The following is a 22,090-nucleotide window of genomic DNA, read 5'->3' as shown; positions in this document are numbered from 1 at the left end:
GAACATGAAACTCTTCCTTGATTATTACAGTGTTTTTTATGTGAGCATGTTTCTAAAATATCATAATAGTCACCATTTTTCTGCCATCTCGGGTACACACCATGCATTTAACCTAACACAAGTAAGAACTTGAAGACTACCACAAAGAACACATGCAAAGGGGCAGAGTTAAGTCACAAATCCAGCATTAGGAGACAAAATTGGAGGTAATATCTTTTATTGGACCAGCTTCTGTTGGAGAGACACGCTTTTGAGCTACACAGAGCTCTTCACTCCCAGCATCTCAGCAAAATGGAAGGTGGAACACATTGTTTAGCTTAGATCATTCAAGGTAGAGTGGCCTGTTCACACCTCAGCAGCCACTCTACCTTGAATGGTCCCTTACCATATGTGCTCACTAATTATGGTAAGCAATCTGTTCCACGTTGTATTTTTCTGTAATGCTGGGAGTACCTTTCTCAGACCCGAAGAAGAGCTCTGTGTGGCTCGAAAGCTTGTCTCTCTCACCAACAGAAACTGGTCCAATAAAAGATATCACCTCTCCCACCTTGTCTCTCTATTATCCTGGGACCAACATGGCTACAACGACACCGCATACAAATTCAGCCTGATGCATTCCTACCATCTAAGCATTTAACCATGCAAATTCACACTTGATTAAATAAAACATTGTATTAATATCATAGGTTTTCTTTCTTTCTTTTTTTTTTTTTTTTTAAAAGGAACAGGGGAGGAAATTGGAGTCCCTAGTCTTCTAGGCACTAGTTATCCAGTTAGCACCTAAAAACATCCTTCCTGAACCAGGCACTTGTAGATTTCACATGCTCTAGCTGGCGAGAAGAAACTAGTGCTTTCATATTGCAGGTATCAGGGCTACTACTGGATCCTCATGGAGCTCCATTGAAGTTACTGGAGCGTCACATGGGTACAAGGGTCCACCTACATGGATCTGAATTGCAGAATGAGAACCTATGTATACATTTCCATGCAGCCTTAAGTTTAGTAAACCAACCACCATCCAAACCCCTTGTGCTCCCAACATATTGGACATGCCTTGATAAGGATTTGCAGTTTAAACACATCTACTGCTTTATGCTATCTTGGACTTCTTAAATCACTTTAATCTCTTAGATCTTTTAAACATGTACAAAGCTTTCTATAAAGAACCTGGAGTTCTCCACTAGAAGCAGGCACAGCTATAGCAGACTAGGACTGAAAACAAAGCTTTCCTTCTCAATGGGTTTTAAATTAGCATTCAGCAAAATACTCACACCGTCATTTTTTTTTTACCTTGTGTCAGATCAGATGCTCATTTCACTGCAAACCAACTGTAGAAATCAGGCAAGTTCAGCCACCTCTCCCCATACCTCTTGCAACAAGAGTTCTTCACACAACTGCTCCTGCTTAGCAGCAGATTACAGAGCTCGTGCTGGGTTAATTAACAGGCCACCTGTGTCATGAAAGACACTGGCTACTTCTTAGCCCCTTAATACAGCCCTACAGTGTGTAATGGAATGGGGTTCATCTCTAATGCCACTCATTCTAGTGAGCCCGAAATGAGCAATGTGATGCCGGCAGATCAGGTGCCTGCTCATGCCAAGGCCCTAGGCTTCAGCTGAACACTAACAAATACATAGGTAAAATCAAATCGGTCTCTCCTGTGTGTTAATGTTATTAAAATAGGTATTTGAGTTATAAAAATGTGTCTGGTTTTCAGTCTTTATGGAATGCCTGTAAAATGCTGCATGCATTAATCTCAAATATCTATATCCCATGTAATAAGGTAATATTTAAAGCCATGTCTACACTACCAGTTATGTCTGCAAAATTGAGGTCACTCAGAGGTGTGAAAAAAAACCACACCCCTAAGCGACATAAGTTGCACCAGCATAAGGGTAGGATGCACAGCGTTATGTCAATGGGAGAGCTTCTCCTGCTGACATGGCTAGCACCGCTCGTTGGGGTGTGGTTTAATTATGTCGATAGAGCTACACAAGATCTTACAGCGGCACAGATCCATCGGTACAGCTGTGTCACTATAAGGTCTCTAGGGTAACCATAGCCCTGGCTACATCTACACTGCACTTTTGCTGGTGAAACTTTTGTTGGTCAAGGGTGTGGAAAAAAAAACACCCTTGACCGACAAAAGTTGATGGACAAAAAGTGCTGGTGTGGAGAAGACATTCCAAACAAAAATATTGAAAAGTTATCTTCCTTGTTGGCCATGCTATGTAGAAATTCACTAAAAGTCCCCTCTCTTTCAGACAGTTCTCAGAAGAAGCGAAGAAAAACAAAAGCTACTCCACCCCTCGATATTTAATTCCTTCACAAGACACAGTCATTTCCTTCTAGAAGTTGTATCTGACAAACTGAGCTATATCACTTTAAGTTCCCTCTGAACTCTGACCTTGCATTTACAGAGCCACTCAAATCTTCCATCTCTGGTTTGCCATGTATTCCATATCAGCTGAACTGGAATCCTGGGAGATATTCATTAATGAGCACGGACAGTCTCAGATATGGTCAGCAGGAGAGACTAGACAGCAGAGGCTAAAGCCAGGTGTAATGCTAGGCAGGAAAGGGGAGCATTCCCCTGCATACAGCACTGCCATTGTGTCGCAGATATGATCAGCGACACCCTATTTTTCTCTAGTGCTGGACTTTCCCCTGTAGAGGAGGTGGTTTCTTCTCTTAACCACCCACCCGTTAGAAAGCTTGGTCACCGGCTGCTCAGTACAATGAAACAACTGCGAGTGTAAAAAAAGAATTGCCCCTGGAACCATGGGGCTGTGCAAAGTATTGTCCATCCCCAGTCTTGTCAAAAATAAGAGTATTCGCATGCATTAGATTAAAAATCAGTTAGACTAATAGAAGGTAGAAAGGACACATGGTTGTAGTTCTCATACTGTTTGAGCAGTTTGGTCATTTTTTTAACTGATGCTTTGGCTGAGCTTTTAGCCAGTCATCTCCTAGGGATATAAGTCAGGGCTATTAAGTGCTCCTCAGTTACAGGCTGATTCATGTTCAGAGGGTTTTCTTTTCCACAACGCTGTAGTCTCTCATCTTGAATTGGCATTGCACTAGGGAGATCAGAGTGTGTAATCTACAGCAGCAGCATCTGAGTGATAAGTCTTCATGTTTACCTTTATGAATGTCAGTCACTCTGCATAAACAGTATTCAGACTTTATCACCAGTTCAGACACACTGAAATTGAGCTCTGAATAAATGCTAGGAAGAGGAAGCCTGCAATATGTGAGAACAGTTAACTCAAAGAAAGCACAGCTTTTGTCAATTGCAAAGCTAGCATTTGCTATCCATTTGAGTCTGCTTCCTCCGTAGAAAAACCAATGGCATAATGGCAGCTTATATGATTACAGATTATGTGTGTGTGTGTGTGTGTGTGTGAAAGCTATGCTGTAGCTCAGTGATTCTCATACTTACATCCATGCGCCACATGTGGTCACCGAAGGTCCCGCTATCAAAATGGGGAAACATCTGTCAGTTTTCAAACAAAAAACACTTTCTGCTAGTAGCAGCCAGTCCAAAACTCTCTATAGTGTTTCCAGAGCCCTTTTCATCTAGCTCTACTCAAAAATCAGTGTCTTTCTCTGCACTTTGATCAGATCAGATGATCAGATTTGTGAACAACCCTAAAATTGCAGGGATAGCATATACTGGTGGACAAAACCAAACTACAAAGTATCCTGGATAGGTTAGAGCCATGGCAGCTGCAAAGCGTTAGGAGAGATTTGGCATTAATAAATACAAAGGTCTATAAATCAGTGGTAAGAGAGAGCACAGATACAAACTGGAGGACGTAATCAAACAAGGTATTTTAATTTTAACTGCTTAAAGGCAACTTATAAAAGGGGAAAAAATAGGTGTGTGCCCCTCGTCCTCCCATAATGTAGGAAAAAATCCCAAAAGGTTTTCTTTAAAAAAAAAAAAAGAAAAATCTGCTTTTTTTTTTACATTAAAATATTAGGAACATCAGGTCTGCTCTTCCCTGATTTGGCTGTAGATTTTCTTTGGACAACCCAGAGATATGGAGCAGGATGCTTCTCAGCCCTTAAATATTCAACACCTCCACTTCTTCATTTAACAAAGATGCCCTTTTCTCCCTACTGTTATCTGGTATTGGAGTTTAAAGGGGCTAACAAAAACAAATAGAAGGATTTCTCAGTGTCAGATACTGAGTATAAGAAATATGTTCTATGGACCAGGTTGTGTACCCAGGCTCATCCTGCTGCTATCTTCTAATTAAGAAGGAGAGAGAGAGAGAGAGAATGCGATTAGGCTACAACTTTCTTCCCCACACTCTTCAAAATAAAAGAAGAAGAAATTTACACACAGAGGAAACTGCAACATCCTGGACTTAAATGAAATGTCTGTGAAAGAAATATGAATGGCAGTTATATATTGAAGACCATATCATGCTTAGAGATGAGATCAGAAAAGAACAGGAAGAAATAGCCTTAAATGAAAAGGAAGGAATGAAAGTAATTGATAGAGGAGGCCTAAGAGAAAGTACAAGTGGGATCATTAAATTGAAAGTGAACAAAACAATATGTAAATTAGTTATCATTAGAATTAGATGCTACAGTACATGCAAAGGACAAGCGGCCTAATAATGTACTCTGGGACTGTAGAATAAAGGTTCATGATTCAATATGAACTAGCCAATTTTTTTAAAATTTACAGCCTAGATATCTTTAAAATGTCATTGGACTTAGACAAACATTGACATCCTCATGCATGGTATCTGGAAGAAATAATGATCTGATCACAAATAAGAGATCAATAAGGAGCTGAAGTGCTGCACTGATGTGTCAGAAAGAACCTACACAGAAGTTTGGAAGAGATAGGAGTCATCATGGATTCATAAGAGGCAGATTAAAACTAATAAAAGTGAATACTGGGAGGATGTGAGAGAAGGGGTTGAGTGGGGGTCAGACCTGACATGATGTACTTGTGTTTTTAAGCAAAGTTCCTGTACAGGAGCACACAAAAGGTTCACTGACAGAACTGACTTTAGCATAGCTCTAGGGTACCTCATGGGAAGTAGTAAGGGGATAGTGGAGTGCCACAAACAGGAGAGTAATAGTCTCCAAAAATCAACAGGCTGTCCTACTCATTGCTAGCCCATGTGTTCCTAGTGGGTTAAGATACTGGAGGAGGTTTGAATATATATCCTTCTTATCTACTGAGGTATTTATACAACCCTCACCCCCATTGTAGTTAAGCACTTCAAATACCCCTGTCAAGCTTGGAATTATTATCCCCCTTTTACAGATGAAGAACTGAGGCACATGGTAGCTTAAGCAATTTGCTGAAATGTGTGGCTGAGCTGGGAATCGAAATCTGGTTTCCTAAATCCCAGTCCAGTCCCTTACGCACTAAAACAGTGATTCTCAACCGGGGTGCATGTACCCCTGGGGGTACACAGAGGTCTTCCAGAGGGTACATCAACTCATCTAGATATTTGCCTCGTTTTATAATGGGCTACATATAAAGCACTAGTGAAGTCAGTACAAACTAAAATTTCATACAGACAATGACTTGTTTATACTGCTCGAGATACTATACACTAAAATGTAAGTACAATATTCATATTCCAGTTGATTTATTGTATAATTATATGGTAAAATGAGAAAGGAAGCAATTTTTCCAGTAACAGTGGGCTGTGACATGTTTGTATTTTTAGGTCTGATTTTGTAAGCAAGTAGTTTTTAAGTGAGGTGGTACGCAAGATAAATCAACCTCTTGAAAGGGGTACAGTGGTCTGGAAAGGTTGAGTCGCTGCACGAAAATATTCCTCCGACCTTCTATGAGGCTCGAAAGGGATCCATTGTCCCCACATAATATATCAGTGACCTGGAGCAAGAAACAAACTCCAAACAAATCTGCTGACCATACAACTGTGGGGAGAGAGTCAATGTAATAACATTCACAATAGCCACACCAGGTGCATTGGCAGTAATTCAGTTTAGAGCAATGTGAGGCAATGAGAATAGATTCCAACAGTTTAAGTTAGGTCACACTGTGGGACAAACGTACAGGGCTAAATCTTCATTTAAAGAAGCACCTAGCAATAATGCATGCAAACCCTTTTTGTTGTTGTTCCACGTATTTTCCCCTGACAACTGGAAATTAATACTGTTCAAGATGTAGTCAATATGTTGCAACTAGTTAGAGGACTATTGTCACATTAATTCTAAAATCAGTGATGCAAGATATTTGCTAATTGGACACAGCGGATACCACGTTAAAGGAGCCCTTCCGGAACTATTTTCATTACTTTACTTACAATGAACGTGTGGCTGGGGAAGGTGGAGCATCTCCATAGTAGAATATGTTCTGCCCAAGAATGCATGTGAAGGTATTGCAAAGGTTTCTCCCCTGTTGCGATTAATTCAATGGAGGTTCTGCAGAATGCTTTGCTGTCTTGTTAAAGCCATCATTTGGTTTCCTTGTAATCAAAGCTGAAGTGTCTGGTATTCTGCAATCATTTTGTTCCTCCTTTTTTACTGCATTATGTGATGATACTCTGCTAACAGATTTATATAATTATTACACCAATGCCTACTGATATCTCCAGCAGGATTCACAGAGTAACACATTGTTAGAGAAAGTGAATAAGGAAGTGTTATGTACCCCTTCACATAACATGAAATCCAGGGATAACCCAATTAAATTAGCAGGCAGCAGGTTTAAAATGAACATAAGGAAGTACTTCTTCACACAATGCATAGTCAGCCTGTACAACTGGATGCCAAGGAGATGTTGAGAAGGCCAGAAGTATAACTGGGTTTAGAAAAGAATTAGAAAAGTTCATGGAGGATAGGTCCATCACTAATTATTAGCCAAGATGAACAGGGACAGAAGCTGGGATTGGACAACAGGACATGGATCACTTGATAATTTCCTGGTTCTGTTCATTCCTTCTGACACATCTGGCACTGGCCACTGTTGGAAGACAGGATACTGGGCTAGATTGACCATTGGTCTGACCCAGCATGGCCGTTCTTATGTTCTAAATAATCTATGTTCTGCATGTCTTACACGAGGTTACAAAAAAATCAAAATCACTCTCACATGTAGCATAAAATAAAAAGCTAAGTAAAACCTATAATATACATAATTAAAAATGCTTCTTTACTTGTCTACCAATTAACCATTTAACTATCAAATTAATAAAAACCTTAAAGAGTACCTGATACTGAACAGAAAGCTTTGAGATGAGAAATGAGTCTGCTTCTCTTCTGAGAGGAGGGGAGAATTTTCTATAGTGTAGATGCAGGTAAACAGAGTTCACCCACTTCTAACTTGGGGAATATGGAGTTTAGGTTAGGTTAGTTTACTAAAAAATAATTTACCACTACACCACTGGTATATGTCTTGTTTATGTTATGAAGGCAGTTAGCATGAAAACAGTATAATTATTTAACGTTTCATCTGCTCCGACTGCTTATTCTCCCAACTGAAGTCAGAATCATCTTGTGACACAACCACTTCTACACTAACTATTTGTGATATCACACACTGATTAGGACTTCAAATTGGGAATTAGCAGCAGAAACAGACGAACTCTTAAAAACTAAGATCCTGTTTTCAAAAAATAAACAGAGAGAAGAGAAATTAAGGGAACATATGATACTTCAGCAGAATGGACTCTAAAGAGAGTGCTTTTCAAAGCTTCCCAAGAGGCATCAGTGGTTCCTTAAGAACATTCATGGTTGCATGATGAAACAGGACTTTTTGCAGAAGTGAAATTCTTGTGACAAGGTGTTTATTGCTAGCAGTAATGAGCTCAGCAATTTAATTGGTTTCTTTTATGTCTGGGGCTAATGTACTCTTTTGCTAGGGAAACTTTTTAAAAGTTTGCCTAAACTCTGCTGGATATACTCACACTCAGCCCCTCCTCTGCAAATAAACGGGCACAAGAGCTTCAGATGTGTAACATATGCCAACACATTAATGCAATCTTGTCTCTGGAAAGCTGCTTTATTCCTATTAGAGAAGCAGGTGCTGTAATAAGAAACATTGTTTTAAACACTTACTTTGAAAAGTCTGTTGCTGTGGCAGAGAACATGGACTGAAGGGGAGTGGAGTGGAGGGGAGGGGAGGAGGAGGAGGGCAATGAAACCACACAAGGAGGGAGAGGAGACAACTTAGAAAGCATATTCCACCTCCTGCAGGAGTACATCCCTGCGCCTAATTAGAAAGCTAACATAAAATAATTATTTGGCCACAAGTAGCATTTGACAAAGAAGGGAAGAGCAAGGGGAGTATGGGTTTAGTGGTTAGAACACAGCACTGAGAATAAGAGTTCCGCCACTAATTCACTGTGTGATCACGGGCAAGTCACTTAAACTTTGTGCCTCAGTTTCCTCTGTGACAGTTCGGGGATATGTCTGTTTCAGATTGTGAATTCCATTTTGTTTTGTGAATGATTGTAACCCTCACTCTGGATTGGAGGATCTATTCTATAGCAGAGGTTTTATACCTAGTGGACAGACCACATCAGAGTAATCAAGGCCCTCAACATTAAATGACTCTTCCTACTGGATCAATATATTTTCTACTAGCAGGACTGTTGACTCTGAATGTCTCTATACTTAGAAGTCTGGGGGAGCATGGTCCTGGCCCCTCCTCTCACACAGACTATAGCACCTGTGCAAACAGGGAACAGAGCTGGTTTTAATAGGAATGCGTGTCTAAGCAAGGGAGGTCATTCCACTGCCACAAGCAAGATGTCTGTGCCAAGAAGTTGCTAGACACTGGGTCTGCACCTGTGAGTGCTCCTGAGAGATCCAGAGGTAAGAACCGTGATCAGTCACTACCCAGGTCTTGGGCATATAAGTTCACAGAATTCAGCAGTTGGATCCCATTACAACAGACTTGTGTTCATCCAGAAAGCAGGTCTAAACCAGGTTGTGACATCCCCGTTTGTAAAATGGGGAATCATAATACTTTCCTACTCCCCAGGAGTAGGAATATTTGGGAAGCATTTTGAGATCCTTGAGCAGTTATGCTCTAGGAATGCAAAGCATCACTGTTATAAAGAAAGAATCCATTTTAAGTGCTGCCAGACAGGTGCATTGGAGTATCACTGAGGGTGTGGTGATGTTTCCTAAGGAGAGTAACCTTAACTAACATTAAAGCAAGGGTTTTGTTTTTGAAGTTCCTTACTCTTTTAACTTTATTTTTATTGGTTTTATATAAAATATAAATACATAACAAAATAAGACATATAAATACATACACCAGATGGAAATAGCATATAAATAACAAAATTCAAAGCTCATTATTTGTAAACCCAGGAAAAAACAAAACAAAAAGCCTGAACCCATAGTGGTCATGCAGTTCATCAATTATTAGAATGACTAAATAGCTAAATAAGTGAGAACATAACCTATGAGTATTGGGGACTACTGTATACTAAACTGCAAAAATATGCAACAGTTTCATGTGTAACCAGACATCCCCATATTTTTTCCTGGCACTTCTATTAGACAGATTCGTTTTTTCCATTAATGCTGTAGTAGAGAGATCACTAAACCAGTGTGTGTATGAGGCGGGATTGCACATTTCCATTTTTTCAAAATAACTTTTGGCCACTAAAATATTAACTGCAATCCATTTCTTAATGTTAACTGGACATACCAATTCTCACCCAACCTTAACTATGATCTTGCTACTGCAAGACCATAATTTGAGGCCCCAGATCTATCCGATATGGCCCCATTACCACAGTATCTGAGCACCTCACAATCTTTAAAGTATTTATCCCTACGACAACTTTGAGGTAGGGAAGTGCTCTTATCTCCATTTTAAAGCTAGTGAACTGAGACAAAGAGGCAACTGACTTAAAGTCATATAGGAAGTAAACTCAGGTCTCTCAAATCCTAAGCTAGTGCCTTAATCACTGGATGGTCTTTCCTCTCTGGTCATACAAGTGGCATAGATGGGGTTTCAACATCAGAGTGTGTTTCTACAGGTAAAAGATTGTTGGAGAAGATCCATTTTCAAAGCCTCTCTCTAGATCCATAGATACATCACCTCAAGCTGCATCCTCATGCAACACCCTGGATGTGGCATCAGAGCACACCAGAGACAGTTCTGGGACCTGTCTTTCAGTTCAGTGCTGTTACTCAACTGTTTGGCTTGTATGATGGTTGTACTACCAAGCTGATGACCTCGGGAAAGAACTTTTAGATAAATGTATGACAAACAGGCCATAAAAGATGTCTCAGATTTGACAAGTGAAAATCTCAGGAGTAATCAATTACTTGTCATGGCAAAACTTTCACAGTTTAGAACACTTTAAACAACATCTTCCTCAAACACAACAGCAACTCTTACATATTAACACAAAGAGCAGCAGTTCAACACTATTGGTTTTCTGTTGCTATAACAGCTACAGTAGCCAGCTGTGATGATATTCTATCAGTTCTAGAAGCTATAAAGTGAATCCATATCAGTAACTGGCTCAGATATGCCAAGCTACAAAAAATACTTACTCTTTTATAAGTTAAATGGAAATACAAATCACAGCCAAAATTCCATGCTGAACCATCCACAGTAAAAGTTTGTTGATTGCATTTATTTATTTTTATTATTTATGATCCAGCTTGAAAACAGAAAAACTGAAATGATGGGCCAAATATATTGATGGAAGGTACGCAAGAGGGAAAGTAATTTACAGGAGAGTCAAAAACAAAGCAGGGTGAATGCCAGCTTTGATGTAAGCCTGGTGCAATCATGTGCAAATCCCTCTTTATTAAATGGGAATTTCACCAGCTTCCCCAAGAGCTGAATATGGCCACACAGAATACCCAGATAGTATGGGCTGCTCATTTCACACTCCCACTGAATGCCAAATCAATACACATTACACTACTTTGCCATGTAGACAAGTCTTAGGATAACTAGAAATGATTAGCCCCCCTACACACATATTTTCAACACATCTTTTGTTCAAGAAAAGAAAATCTGAGCGACCCCACCCCCATCAAATGAAATTTAACAGAAAAATTCCTCAACAAATTGAAATTTGGAAAATGTTGACCAACTTGCACACAGGGCCCAATTATTGAAGTGAACGGAAGTGGGGTGTATGCAACCAACATTATGATCAGGCCCCCCCAGACTGCAACAAGCATCCCTGTTCATTCAACCACCTGTAATGCCGTAGGTGAAGTCAGCAATATTGTGGAGGCAAGGGGAGAGAAGGATCTCTCAAAACCCTTGTGACAATCCGCTGAAGCATGAGGTTAAGTTCTCCTTATGTCAGAAGACAATATTGACTTCACTCACATAAAACTCAAGTAATCAGGCTTTATTTGTGTGGATGAAGGCTGGGTGGGAGGTGAAATACACCACCTCCTGACCAGCAGCCTCAGCTCCTCAGTACCAGTGGTGTGGAGTATGGGACAGCTACTGCAGCCACATAATCACATCCTGGGACACTTTCCCTGGCTCCATCATTGCCCTTTGCATTACCTATGCAGGACTGGCACAGAGAACACCCTCAGTACCTTTAAAACACCCCTCCACTGCTTCCCCCTCACTTGCATGGTGCAGCGTAAGTAGCACAGAGGACCTCATGTTAGCCCTCCACACCTGCTGGCTCTATTCAAGCCCCACCAATAGGGTCAGCTTCTAACTCAGAGTAGCAAAGGAGTGATTAGGTGGCAGAGAGTGGGAGCCTATATGTGCAGTTTTAAAGCAACTTGTATGTGGTGCAGTAAACTAGGGAATATGAATGGGTACAAACAGTTTACTTTTCAAAAGGGAAGTAAACTTCTGAGGATGGATGTTCAGAAGTAATGATGCATTTTCTCTCATGCACTTCTTTCTCTGCCATGCACTGTGTATGTTCCAGGAGCCTGCAGATATCAGGATTATAAAACTACAGTGTATCACAAGCACAAAGATAACGGTATAGACTTTGCCTTAGGCAAAGGATGATAAATGACACCAGCGAAACACTTTTGTTGCAGACTATTACACACAAATATATATATATATATATATATATATATATATATATATATATATACACACATATATATATATACATACACACACACACACACATACATACATATATGTACACACACACACACACACAACAACAGAGATTAAAATTCTGAAAGAAACATCTTGGCAAAAGGAAGCTTAATGAACTACCTCATTTCAGGTTTCAGAGTAGCAGCCGTGTTAGTCTGTATCCGCAAAAAGAAAAGGAGGACTTGTGGCACCTTAGAGACTAATTAATTTGTTTGAGCATAAGCTTTCATGAGCTACAGCTCACTTCATTGGATGCATTCAGTGGAAAATACAGTGGGGAGATTTATATACACAGAGAACATGAAACAATGGGTGTTACCGTACACACTGTAACGAGAGTGATCAGGTAAGGTGAGCTATTATCAGCAGGAGAGCGGAGGGGGGGAGGAACTTTTTGTAGTGATAATCAAGGTGGGCCACTTCCAGCAGTTGACAAGAATGTCTGAGGAACAGTGGGGGGTAGGGGGGAATAAACATAGGGAAATAGTTTTACTTTGTGTAAAGACCCATCCACTCCCAGTCTTTATTCAAGCCTAAGTTAATTGTATCCAGTTTGCAAATTAATTCCAATTCAGCAGTCTCTTGTTGGAGTCTGTTTTTGAAGTTTTTTTTTGTTGAAGAATTGCCACTTTTAGATCTAAAAAGAAAAGGAGTACTTGTGGCACCTTAGAGACTAACCAGTTTATTTGAGCATGAGCTTTCGTGAGCTACAGCTCACTTCATCGGATGCATAGCATATCGTGGAAACTGCAGAAGACATTATATACACACAGAGACCATGAAACAAAACTTCCTCCCACCTCACTCCCCCGCTGGCAACAGCTTATCTAAAGTGATCCTCAAGTAGAGCCATTTCCAGCACAAATCCAGGTTTTCTCACCCTTTCCCCCCCCCCCCCCACACACACATACAAATTCACTCTCCTGCTGGCAACAGCCCATCCCATCGTGAGCTGTAGCTCACGAAAGCTCATGCTCAAATAAACTGGTTAGTCTCTAAGGTGCCACAAGTACTCCTTTTCTTTTTACGAATACAGACTAACACGGCTGTTACTCTGAAACCTGTCACTTTTAGATCTGTAATCAAGTGACCAAAGAGATTGAAGTGTTCAGCCACCAGGTTTGCCGTGACATTATCGGGGATACTGTTCCTGACGGCTTGTAGTCCATCTTTGTTTGGAATGTTGGTGTAGAGGGCGTCTACATCCATAGTGGCCAGGATGGTGTTTTCAGGAAGATCACCGATGGATTATAGTTTCCTCAGAAAGTCAGTGATGTCTCGAAGATAGCTGGGAGTGCTGGTAGCGTAGGGCCTGAGGAGGGAGTCTACATAGCCAGACAATCCTGCTGTCAGGGTGCCAATGCCTGAGATGATGGGGCGTCCAGGATTTCCAGGTTTATGGATCTTGGGTAGCAGATAGAATATCCCTGGTCGGGGTTCCAGGGATGTGTCTGTGCGGATTTGTTCTTGTGCTTTTTCAGGGAGTTTCTTGAGCAAATGGTGTAGTTTCTTTTGGTAGCCCTCAGTGGAATCAGAGGGTAATGGCTTGTAGAAAGTGGTGTTAAGAGTACCCAGAAGTTACCTACTACAGGACAGGCCCAACAAAGAAAATAACAGAACGCCACTAGCCATCACCTTCAGCCCCCAACTAAAACCTCTCCAACGCATCATCAGGGATCTACAACCTATCCTGAAGGACAACCCATCACTCTCACGGATCTTGGGAGACAGGCCAGTCCTTGCTCACAGACAGCCCCCCAACCTGAAGCAAATACTCACCAGCAACCACACACCACACAACAGAACCACTAACCCAGGAACCTATCCTTGCAACAAAGCCCGTTGCCAACTGTGTCCACATATCTATTCAGAGGACACCATCATAGGGCCTAATCACATCAGCCACACTATCAGAGGCTCGTTCACCTGCACATCTACCAATGTGATATATGCCATCATGTGCCAGCAATGCCCCTCTGCCATGTACATTGGCCAAACCGGACAGTCTCTACGTAAGAGAATAAATGGACACAAATCAGATGTCAAGAATTGTAACGTTCAAAAACCAGTCGGAGAACACTTCAATCTCTTTGATCACTTGATTACAGATCTAAAAGTGGCAATTCTTCAACAAAAAAAAAACTTCAAAAACAGACTCCAACGAGAGACTGCTGAATTGGAATTAATTTGCAAACTGGATACAATTAACTTAGGCTTGAATAAAGACTGGGAGTGGATGGGTCTTTACACAAAGTAAAACTATTTCCCCATGTTTATTCTCCCCTCCCCCCACTGTTCCTCAGACATTCTTGTCAACTGCTGGAAGTGGCCCACCTTGATTATCACTACAAAAGGTTCCTCCCCCCCTCCGCTCTCCTGCTGATAATAGCTCACCTTACCTGATCACTCTCATTACAGTGTGTACGGTAACACCCATTGTTTCATGTTCTCTGTGTATATAGATCTCCCCACTGTATTTTCCACCGAATGCATCCGATGAAGTGAGCTGTAGCTCACGAAAGCTTATGCTCAAATAAATTTGTTAGTCTCTAAGGTGCCACAAGCCCTCCTTTTTTTTTTTTTATCTCATTTCAGGCATCCTGTGTACCTATGACGAATTCAATGTTTCTTTTTTATTTTATTTTAGCAAGAAGGGAAAAAAGACTGTAACTAACTTTCTTAGAGATGAACAGCAAAGCTTTAAAAACAAAGCTGTTTCAGATCCCAGATCACTAACAAAACGTGTGCATGTGTGTGTGGGGGGGAAATAAGAAATATGTTTTAAAAACAGAGGCCAAGATTTTCAAAAGTGACTTTCTTTTGTTAAAAGGGGGGTGGGTCCCTTCCTCCCCACCCAATTCTGGTGCCCCTGACATGTGCAACTCCCAATACTGTCATTATGAGCTGCATTCCCAGAACAAGAGCAGTATCTGGGCCCGAGGAGTTACCTGCTAGGGGAAAGATAGCTGTCTGTACATTTCATAAGAAGCCAGTGCATTAGTGTACAGGTAATTAAGTTGGCAGAAGCAGTTATTAAAATAAATGTGATTTGAAATAAGCATTGTAGCTAACCTTTATGTCCCTCTCTCTTAAACACACACACACACACTCTAAACTGCTAGATACATTGTTTGCTACATCTAGTTATTTGAGGGAAATTCTCATGGGATATTTCAGTTTTGAATCTTTGGTCACTTCTGTCTTTCAAAGTTCCTGCAGAACTGTGAATCGACATAGCTTTCCTCAACAGGTTCAATCAACAGTACAAGGCATCAACCAGCATAGTTATGTTGCGGCAGTGTTGACTAGTGAATAGAGCACTGGGCTGGGTATCAGGAGACATGGATTATATTCCCAACTCTGCTGCTGGTTTATTGGGTGATCATGGGCAAATCACTTTTCCCCTCTGTGCCCCAGTTTCTCTATCTGTAAGATGGGGGTAATGATGCTTACTTCCTTTGCAAAGCACTTGAGATCTGTAATGAAACTTTCTACATAAGAGCTAGGTATTGTTATTACTTTCAAATGTCTTTTTCATACGGCATGTCATTTCAAACACTAATTTCAATGATCTACTCTTTTCACTAGTCTGGGGTATGACAGTACAGGCTTCCTTAACATGTAAATATTGCCTTGCTTTCAGGGGAAAATAGCATTAGTGCTCCAGCTTTCTAACAACTATGCAGCCTCACACAATAGGGTCCTAGTTCGCAACTACAGCTCATAAGCACTATGGAAATACAAACAATAAATAAATAAATATTAGAAGTCCGATTCCAGTGGCAAGTGTGTTATAATCTAATAAATCTTGTATCCTATATCAGGGGACTACATCTATCACATGCAGGGGAATGAACTCAATTAATAGGCTCTCTCCATTTCAGACTTCTGTGATCAGGAGAGTGATACTGCATTGTTAAAAAACTTGCAGCTCCAAAATGACATATTACTGCTTTTTTACCTTTCAAAAAAGGTCACTTATTTCCCAGCTACTCCCAATGCATCTTCCTCACTTAGATTTAAAGAGGACAAACTGGTTGAATTTCTCTTTAATTTTTGCCAGGAGCTTTATATTTTGTGTTTGATGCCTCAGTACAGGGCCTGCTAACTAATTTCACAAAATTATGGTTCAGCTGCTTTGATTTGGCTGAGCAATAGCTCTCACAAAAATAACTGGTGTGATCATGACTGTAGCAAATGGATAGGAATAGAGTAAGAGGTCTGATATACATGCCCAAGTGCCTCTCCCTATCCTTAATCCTGCTTCCTCCTTGGCACAGCACCTGGATTTTCCCATCCTGTGCAAAGAGTAAACTAGAACTGGGAAAACAAAGTAATCATCAGCTGTTGACTACTGGGTGGAGAGTGTAGGTGGCTCTAGTTGGCAACATGCTGGCCAAGGGCAGTGTAGGCTTAAAGACAAACTACATTTTCTCCTCTTGGGAGGATCTTACTGTCTAAACTAGGATAAAGGCACACTGATGGACTAATTCAGTTGAGCTTGTGCTGCATGCTGTGCGGTTTCTGTTCTTCTACAGATAAACATGATTTCAGGCTTGAGAGCTGTCAAATTAACCACCTTTCACAGGAAAACAAATTTAAAATAAACTTTTTTCCCATTTCAAAGCCTACTTCATAAATCCATCATTTTTTTACTAACTGCCGTAGAGTCACATGGGTGCAGAATTTGGCTCTTTCAATCAGATCTGTCCTCCAGCTCATGTGCACCTTAAACACTGATCAGAGAATCGCAGAATATCAGGGTTGGAAGGGACCTCAGGAGGTCATCTAGTCCAACCCCCTGCTCAAAGCAGGACCATTCCCAACTAAATCATCCCAGCCAGGGCTTTGTCAAGCCTGACCTTAAAAACTTCTAAGGAAGGAGATTCCACCACCTCCCTAGGTAACGCATTCCAATGTTTCACCACCCTCCTAGTGAAAAAGTTTTTCCTAATATACAACCTAAACCTCCCCCACTGCAACTTGAGACCATTACTCCTTGTTCTGTCATCTGCTACCACTAAGAACAGTCTAGAGCCATCCTCTTTGGAACCCCCTTTCAGGTAGTTGAAAGCAGCTATCAAATCCCCCCTCATTCTTCTCTTCTGAAGACTAAACAATCCCAGTTCCCTCAGCCTCTCCTCATAAGTCATGTGTTCCAGTCCCCTAATCATTTTTGTTGCCCTCCGCTGGATGTTTTCCAATTTTTCCACATCCTTCTTGTAGTGTGGGGCCCAAAACTGGACACAGTGCTCCAGATGAGGCCTCACCAATGTCGAATAGAGGGGAACGATCACGCCCCTCGATCTGCTGGCAATGCCCCTACATATACATCCCAAAATGCCATTGGCCTTCTTGGCAATAAGGGTACACTGTTGACTCATATCCAGCTTCTCGTCCACTGGACCCCTAGGTCCTTTTCTGCAGAACTGCTGCCTAGCCATTCGGTCCCTAGTCTGTAGCTGTGCATGGGATTCTTCTGTCCTAAGTGCAGGATTCTGCACTTGTCTTTGTTGAACCTCATCAGATTTCTTTTGGCCCAATCCTCTAATTTGTCTAGGTCCCTCTATATCCTATCCCTACCCTCCAGCGTATCTACCAGTCCTCCCAGTTTAGTGTCATCTGCAAACTTCCTGAGGGTGCAGTCCACGCCATCCTCCAGATCATTAATGAAGATATTGAACAAAACCGGCCCCAGGACCGACCCTTGGGGAACTCCGCTTGATACCGGCTGCCAACTAGACATGGAGCCATTGATCACTACCCGTTGAGCCCGACAATCTAGCCAGCTTTCTATCTACCTTATAGTGCATTCATCCAGCCCATACTTCTTTAACTTGCTGGCAAGAATACTGTGGGAGACCGTATCAAAAGCTTTGCTAAACTCAAGGAATAACACGTCCACTGCTTTCCCCTCATCCACAGAGCCAGTTATCTCGTCATAGACTCTTGTCTAAGTGCTTCAGAATTGATTTAGCACTCTCGATGCAGTGCATCCGGCCCCATGGACTTGTGAACCACTTCATTCTCCACAGAGGGCTTGTCACCTCCTCCCAATGCTGTGCTGCCCAGTGCAGTACACAGATCACTTCTGTTGGTCTCTTTGCTTTGAATTAGAGTCCTGTTGCAGCACAGTGAACATTTATAAACTCAGATCTCCTGAAAAGTAACCTGCTTTTCCAAACAAACGTCAATAAAGAGATACATTAAGGACTGTGGTACATGGATAGCAGGACCTCTGTACCAGTCTGTTTACTGTTATTCGTGTGGCTGGAGCTGCTGCCTCAATTTTCCTCTTCTGGATAAACAGAAAAGAATTACACATCTTCTGGGGTAAACAAAAGTCTAAACTAGTCTAACAGATTCTGAGACTTTCACCCACTCTTCCCTAGAGAGTCAGGGATATAGCAATAGTGGCCATTACTGGTTCAGAGAGTCAGGAGGGAGCTCACAAGCTCCAGTCTTGGGAGCCCCTAAAAGAGTAGCTGGCATCAGGTCTGACAACTGCTCTCCCCAATGCTACTTCCTCTGCTCTGCCAGTTTCTTAATTCCCTCGCAGGAATTGGCTGTCTGGTTCTCTACCCAAACTAACATCGCCTCTCTCAGGGTCCCTTACTTAACCACCCGGTTGTCTTTTTAGGCCTCTTCCTGCATCCTCTCCATCCTTTCTGCTGAAAAGACACAGAGATCCTGCTCACAAATATTTTTTCTTCTTTCCCCAGTCTCTCATCCCAAAAGGGAGTTTATTTATAGCCCTGCCCCCTTTGCCAGCATTCCTTACAGCTCTCATGATCTTTCTATGAACTACAAGCCCCAGAATGCCTTGGTGCTCGACTGGACTAAGACCTAGTCTGTCCTGGGTCTGTAGCCTGCCTTAAAGCATCTGCAGACACTGTTAAAGCTTCCTGTCAAGGTTCCTTCCCTGCTCTGAACTCTAGGGTACAGATGTGAGGACCTGCATGAAAGTCCCCCTAAGCTTATTCTTACCAGCTTAGGTTGAAAACTTCCTCAAGGTACAGACTTTGCTTGTCCTTGAACCCTATGCTGCCATCACCGAGCGTGTTAAACAAAGAATAGGGAAAGAGCCCACTTGGAGACATCTTTTCCCCAAAATATCCCCCCAAGCCCTACACCCCCTTTCCTGGGGAAGACTTGATAAAAATTCTCACCAATTTGCATAGGTGAACACGGACCCAAACCCTTGGATCTTAAGAACAATGAAAAAGCAATCAGGTTCTTAAAAGAAGAATGTTAATTAAAGTAAAAGAATCACCTCTGTAAAATCAGGATGGTAAATACCTTACAGGGTAATCAGATTCAAAACATAGAGACTCCCTCTAGGCAAAACCTTAAGTTACAAAAAGACACAAAACCAGGAATATACATCCCATTCAGCACAACTTATTTACCAGCCATTTAAACAAAACAGAAATCTAACATTTCTAGCTAGATTACTTACTAAATTCTAAGACTCCATTCCATTCAGCACAACCTATTTTACCAGCCATTTAACAAAAGGAAATCTAATGCATTTCTAGCTAGATTACTTAATAATTTAACAGAAGTTCTGAAGAGCATTCCTGACCTGGTCCCCGCAAAAGCATCACACAGACAGACCCTTTGTCCCTCCCACCCTCCAGCTTTGAGAGTATCTTGTCTCCTCATTGGTCATTTTGGTCAGGTGCCAGCGAGGTTATCTTAGCTTCTTAACCCTTTACAGGTGAAGGGGTTTTGCCTCTGGCCAGGAGGGATTTTATAGTTCTGTATACAGAAAGGTGGTTACCCTTCCCTGAATATTTATGACACCTCCTTATCTTGGTGAAAAAAGCCCCTCCGTCCTCTCATCTTTCCAGTTCTTCCTAGAAAATTCACTTGCTCCGCAAGGGCCATAAACATTAGATGCTCTAATTCTGCTGCCCTTTGTACCTCAACATTTTAGACTAAGGTGACAAAATGAAATTGTGCAAAGTTAATACTTTCCTCTGGGTCTCCCAATGCCTACTGTTTTATCTGCACCTAACTTTTGGTGTCAGCCTTTTTTGGCAGGCTATATCTTTATGGGGGTCTTGAGAGGTACAGTGACCACTGAACCATCTGTCACTGCTGTGTATAGATAATTAAATATGCATTGGAGCAGGAGGACTGGCACCAGGGTCTGTCACCTCACAAGTGAATCCCCAAACTACTCATAGAATATCAGGGCCCTCAAAGCAGGGCCAATCCCCAACTAAATCATCCCAGCCAGGGCTTTGTCAAGCCTGACCTTAAAAATATCTAAGGAAGGAGATTCCACCACCTCCCTAGGTAACCCAATTACCACTGTACTAAGGCATCAGTCTCTCTTTCTTCCTCTTGGCCAATGACTATTTAAGCGTGTATATATAAATACATAAAAAGTGGAACAGCTTCAACAATTGAGATTGAGAGAGCCCTGCCTCAGTATACCCCATAGCCCTGTGGTTAGAACACTCACTTGCAAGAGGGAGACCCCGTTCTAGGGTGACCAGATGTCAGTCCCGATTTTTGGATCTTTTTCTTATATAGGCTCCTATTACCCCCCACCCCCGTCCCGATTTTTCACACTTGCTCTCTGGTCACCCTACCCAGTTCATATCCCTTTTCCCATGAGGTGAAGGAGAGAAATTGAACTTGGGTTTCTCGCACCCTGTAGGAGTGCTCTAACCACTGAGCTAAGACTTATAGGGGAGGGCAACATCTTCACATGCTCCTGTGCTGTTTTCTGCAGCACCCCATCCAGTAGACTTCTTCTGAGACTGCCCACTGGATCGGGCCCCGCAGGTGAGATAGGCAAGGGAACCCCTCGTCTGAGGATCCTGCTGGGGCATAGGCATGAGATAGCTACCTCAGTGTAGGTGCATGGGGGCCTGTGTGCATGCGCACTGGCAAATTTTTAGGTGCCCAGAGGAATTTGCCAGCAGAAATTTAGGGAGTTAGGGATTTTAGGCACCTAGAGCTTTAGATAGTAGCTGAGAGAAGGGTTCGAGAATCAAAATTTTGGATTTAGGCACCCAAAACTACATGTTAGGCACCTAAATCTCTTTGTGCCCTACATTTCTAGTCCTCCTGATTGTGGAGAAAAGCTTGAAATTGTGAAGCAAGTGCACCCTACAAAACCTTACAGAAACCAGCAGGCAAAGGAAAAGAACCCAACGCTTATTTATTTTTTAGTTTTATGAATTTGGCCCTTAGCCATCATATAGGACCAATTTATGAGAGGTGTGGTTAAAAGTATTTTTCAGTTTTCTCTTCCTGCTGTTTAGAATTATCCTGTGTCAGCTTGAAAGAGAAATCTACCTATTTCTGGAACTTGTTTTCCATCCATTGACGTATTATTACAGGACTTCAGGACTGCTTGTTATCAAAGGTTTGCTTAGGAACATTGGTTTGTAGTTGAAATATTGCTCAGAAGAAAAAGTAGGCTGAATGCTCAATTTTTTTAATTATTCACTTAGGGGGAGATTTTCAAAAGCACCTAGAGGATTTAGGCACATAAGTCCCATTGACTTTCAATGACGTATGTGCTCCTAAGTTCCATAGGTGCTTTTGAAAATCTAACTCGAGGCTTTCAGTAAATCTGCATTGACGGTGTTCGTGCCCCTATTGTGTTTCCTTTTCAGACATTCTATTGAACAAGAATATTTGCAGCAACAGCACTTTTTACCGACTAGTGGAGAATATTCATGGAATTCATAGAATGTTGACTTAATAAACATGAGAATTCACACTGGAAACAATTCCAAAAGTTATGCTCCTCCAAACCAGGAGGCTGAAACACACTACGTGACCTAAGTATCCAGTCAAAACTCTTTGAATGTCTCCTTGTGTACTCACCACAAATTGATCATGAACACACCACAGGCCAAGACTTAGTGGTCAAAATAATTCGTCAGGTAATTTCAAATCATTACCAATAACAAATTTTAGATCATTGTGATCTGTAACCAGAAAGTTCAGGAACGGACCAAGAGCCAAAATAAAACAAATGATTCATCC

This window comes from Chelonia mydas, chromosome 7, assembly GCF_015237465.2.
Source record: "Chelonia mydas isolate rCheMyd1 chromosome 7, rCheMyd1.pri.v2, whole genome shotgun sequence".
Taxonomy (NCBI): Eukaryota; Metazoa; Chordata; order Testudines; family Cheloniidae; genus Chelonia; species Chelonia mydas.
The sequence above is the reverse complement of the archived record's forward strand: the minus strand, read 5'-3'. Positions refer to the sequence as shown.